Below are 4846 nucleotides of genomic sequence, written 5' to 3' on the forward strand. Positions count from 1 at the left end.
CCGGTCGTTGGCCCGGGCACGTGACGTCACTTACAGCCTTCATATTATTAGTACTGAGCAACAATTTCTTGACCGTCCTGAATTATCCATAAAGTCGCTGAGTGGTCCAAATAGGACCGCTAGTCTACGAAATTAAATCTATTATTTTTATACGTATATATATATATATCTGCTAAGCTGCTGTATTTAATATGTTTCTACCCCCGTATAGATCCATAAACGTAGAAAATTTACGCGGAAATATATCAGAATTCAAAAACCTTCTGCCTGAGTCTATTGTGAAATTAGGTTTTAGTTATTCATTGCGCAATTGTAGTATTTGTGTAATATAAACTTAAGATACTACACTTTGATCTTAGCCAAAAGGCCGAGAAGCAATATAATCGTATATATTCGGCACTCGAAATTGTTGACGAGGACAAATACCTATGACACACGATCCAGTTATGTAGGTCCAATTTCGAGAAAAAAGTGAACTGCCGAATCCAACTTGGAGTGGCAGCGTTCGAAAAACTTCGTGACATCTTCTCATCCAAAATCCCTCAGTGCCTGAAGAATAATGTCTTCGAACAGTGCGTGTTGCCAGTGATGAATTACGGATCTGGGACGTGATCGCTAACTATGGGCCTAAACAGAGTTTCTCAGCGGGCGATGGAGGGAGCTATGCTAGGGTTATCTCTACGTGATCAAATCAGAAATGAGGAGATCCGTAGAAGGAATAGAGTTACCGACATAGCTCAGCGAGTCTCAAAACTGAAGTGGAAATGGGCAGGGCACATAGCTCGAAGAACTGATGCACGTTGGGTTATTAAGGTGCTGGAATGACCCCGCACCTGTTTACGAGATTATTAATCATAACATATTATAATGATGGCAAAGTAGCCGCGGAAATGAAATTGCTGTTGAAGTCAGGTAGGTAAATAAGGTAAAAATAATTACAAAGCAGTCAAAACAACTCGATGTAACAGAACCAAAGTAATATTTTTATAATGAGGGTACACTAACACAAACAGAAATCATAAAAAAGTTCTTGTGACAAACTATGTTAATCGGAGTTTAAATTTTCGGCTTTATTCAGTTATAGCTGTAATTAATTAAAGAACTTTGAGTATTGCATTCAAATGTTTTAAATCTATAAAATTAATAATTCCTCCAAGTGTACGTAAAAACACTAATAAAAATTATAAAAGTCCATTCAAAATTGTTACAAAAGTGGAAGAAAGTTTGTACGAGTTCTTTCAAAGTAGTACGAGGGAAAGAAAACGTGGGAAACAGGTAGTAAGAAATTAAATACCTGTAACTCTTTTCTACTATGAAGTCCTGGTAACGCGAAGCTTTGCAGCTCGGTCGTTGACCCCAGGCACATGACGTAACCCTAAGTTCATATTATTAGTATCTACGAAAAATACTGAAACGACCTGTTTTTTTATAGTACTGGACTCAAAGTGACGGATTCTATTTTAAAAAAATTGGTTTATTCGTAGGCCGTAAGAAGTATCATCTTCATCATATGCATTACTCGCCTACTACAAGGCATGGGTCTCCTCTCACATTGAGAAGAGGTGGAGGCACGTCCACCGTGCTGGCCGAGTGCGGATTGGTGGACTCAACATACCTTTGATAGCATGATGGAGAAATCTCAGGCATGTAGGTTTCCTCACGCTGATTCCTTCACCATTGAAGCAAGTGATATTTTAATTTCTTAAAACGCAAATAACTTAGACAAGTTAGAGGTGCGTGCTGGGAAAAGAGGAAAAAAAAACTTGTTCTACATATAAAATATATCTATGTCAAATATCACACTAAAAAAGGGGGAAATTTACTTGTGTAGAGAAAAAAGATAACGGTTGCTCATGTAGCTACTTACGTATGGCATTAACTTATGATCTAAAACCAACTCGTTATTAGGCTGCTGATGATGAAGAAAAAAAGGAACTATACTTTATTGTACACCAAGAATCACATATAATATTAAGAGAGAAAAAAAAATTGGGAAATTATAACGAATTGAATGATTCTGAACTTTCTCTGGTCTGCTTTGTCCGTGGTAAGTTACCACGACGTTCTGCTAAACGATTAAGTATTCTGGTGCAATTTCGCGTAGAAACCGATTAGGGGTATGACCACCATACTACCTAACAGATTAGCCCGCTAACATCTTAGACGGCATCATCACTTATGGCCAAGTTAAATTCCAGTCAAGGGCTACCTAGTAGTTGAATAAAAAAAAAAGTAGATGTAATTTTCAAACTAGATTTTGACACCTTTCTTTAAAATAGAAGCACCACGCTCCTGTGCCATGCTTCTGGCATTGTGATTTCGTGAATACAGGCGTAGAACAATCGCTGATACCAGTATTTAGGAATTTTTTCTTTTCGGTGTTCAGCTAATTCCATCATCACCTGGCGCCCTAACATTTTGAAGCTGTTTGCCAGCCACACTTATCTCGTATAGGCTGACGTTTTGAAAATCTTCGGTACAGTGTCTGTTGGTTTGAGATAAATAAATTTTGAATTTAAATAAACATAAAGACGTAGTATTATAGGTATTTTTAAAACATGCAGCATTCATTCTTTTCACATAGCTAAAAATATTGTTTAGAAAGTTGAAACAAAGTTTCTAAAAGTTTACTAAAAGTTTAAAGAGGACGACAAGGCGGGAAACAGGTGGTAATTCATTAAAAACTTCAAACACTTTTCTTTTATGAAGTCCTAGTAATCTAGCAGCTTTAAGCTAATTTTTTTTCGGTCGTTGACCCGGGGTCGTGACGTCACTTACAGCCTTCATATTATTACATGTTGCTAAATCTATAATATGTTAATTAAATCCATATCCAAAATAAAATATACTTGTCGTAGTCTTATGTTTTTGTATCAAAAATAATTATATAGGGGAGAGCACCTTTTCTTCTGCCCAACCAAAACTAATCGCGTTAGCCTCTACCACATTAAGCCACATATCAACATCATCCGACAAAGGATCTCATAACAGACGATAATTAAATATTCTGACTCACTCTTGGAAAACGGCGACGGCGTCGCTTACTTTTTTTCCGACGGTAATCTTCACTACCATTGCTACTAGATGAGGAAGACATTACCGTATCTGAACTGGATAACCTTCTGTGCGTTCGTTTATGCCGCCCTTTTTCTTTCCACGGCATTATCGAGCGTCGTGGTTTCTTGACCACTTCTGATATTAAAAGACCTCCTAAAACATACACTATTTATTAATGTACATCAATATGAATCAAACATATTTATAGAATGCAATTGATATATATGAACATTAAAAATAATAGGACGGTACAGGCTCAATACGAATGGTAGTCGTTTATTTAATAAGCTTTAATACAATACCGAGGATACTGATATTTTTCACAATACGCTTACAACTTTTTCGCATGGGGCCAACTGATGGGAAAAAGGTCCAGCTTTGCCGCCATTTCAACAGCCGTCGTACGTTTCACGTTAAATCGCGCACCGAGCGCGCCACTAGTCCAATGCTGCCACCCACGTGACCAGAGATAACGCACGGTATCCATGGACGACAACACGAAAATGTCCAAATACGACTCTTCTACCAATGGAATATGTTTTTGACCCTCAGATTCAAGAGAAAGTTTTCTCCAAACTTGACTCAAAAAACTGTCGGTATTATTATTCATAACATATTATAATGATGAAAAGTTGGCGCGGAAATGAAATTGCTGTTGAAATCAGGTAGGTAAATGAGGTAATAATAATAAAATGTCCTCTATGGTTTTGCCTAGCCTTTAATCCTCTCAGTACCTTGCTGATGGACTCAGGACTAGGATTTCGCCTTCGCAGGGGTGGTGTGCTCATAACTCACTTACTGTATATGGATGACCTCAAGCTGTATGCATCAAAACGATCAGACCTTATGGCATTGTTAAAGATAACTCAGAGCTTTAGCAATGCCATAGGGATGGAATTTGGTGTATACAAGTGTGCGGTAATCAATGTAGAACGAAGTAGGGTTGTTAGCTCTGAGAATATAGTTCTTTCAGAAACTATTATTCTCAAATCACTTCGTGAAGGGGAGACCTATCCTATCTTGGAATGTCAGAAGCTCTTCAAAATTCAAAAAATTCAAAATTCATTTATTTCAAGTAGGCCTAATACAAGCACTTTTGAAACGTCAAGTCTGTCCGTGTGTAGTGACTCTACCACCGGTTCGGAAGGCAGATTCTACCGAGAAGAAGCCGGCAAGAAACTCAGCAGTTGCTCTTTTCCAACATCAAAAATTTACATTTTATATTTTAACATTCATTTTTCTATCTTGTGAGAGATGAAAGCGGAGCCGGGTGCTTCCAAGCAACCTTGTCATTAAGAAACTCATCAATTGTATAATAACCTCGCTGTAATAAATGTGTTTTAACACATTCTTTAAACTTATGGATTGGTAGGTCCAAAATTACCTTAGGAATCATATTATAAAAGCGTATACTCAATCCCACAAATGACTTCTGCACCTTTCGCAGACGATATGCAGATGTCACTAATTTATGACCATTTCTTGTAAGTCGACTGTTTATATCCACTTTTTGTTTATAAAGACTAATATGTTGTCTTACAAATACTATATTGTTATAAATGTATTGTGAGGCTACCGTAAGTATACCAATTTCTTTAAATTTTTCACGGAGGGATTCACGTGATTTAAGTTTATATATTGACCGTACAGCTCTTTTCTGCAATATGAATATAGTTTCAATATCAGCAGCTTTGCCCCATAATAAGATCCCGTAAGACATCACACTATGAAAGTACGCGAAGTAAACAAGTCTTGCTGTTTCTACGTCAGTAATCTGTCTAATTTTCCT

At 37.2% G+C, this 4846-nt stretch overlaps 1 pseudogene; it reads right to left on the reverse strand.

Moving 5' to 3' along the window:
* Positions 1-283: 283 nt before the first annotated feature.
* LOC120636705 lies at positions 284-379 on the reverse strand (annotated as a pseudogene).
* Between the last annotated feature and the right edge of the window lie 4467 nt (positions 380-4846).

This window comes from Pararge aegeria, chromosome Z, assembly GCF_905163445.1.
Source record: "Pararge aegeria chromosome Z, ilParAegt1.1, whole genome shotgun sequence".
NCBI classification, from domain to species: Eukaryota; Metazoa; Arthropoda; class Insecta; order Lepidoptera; family Nymphalidae; genus Pararge; species Pararge aegeria.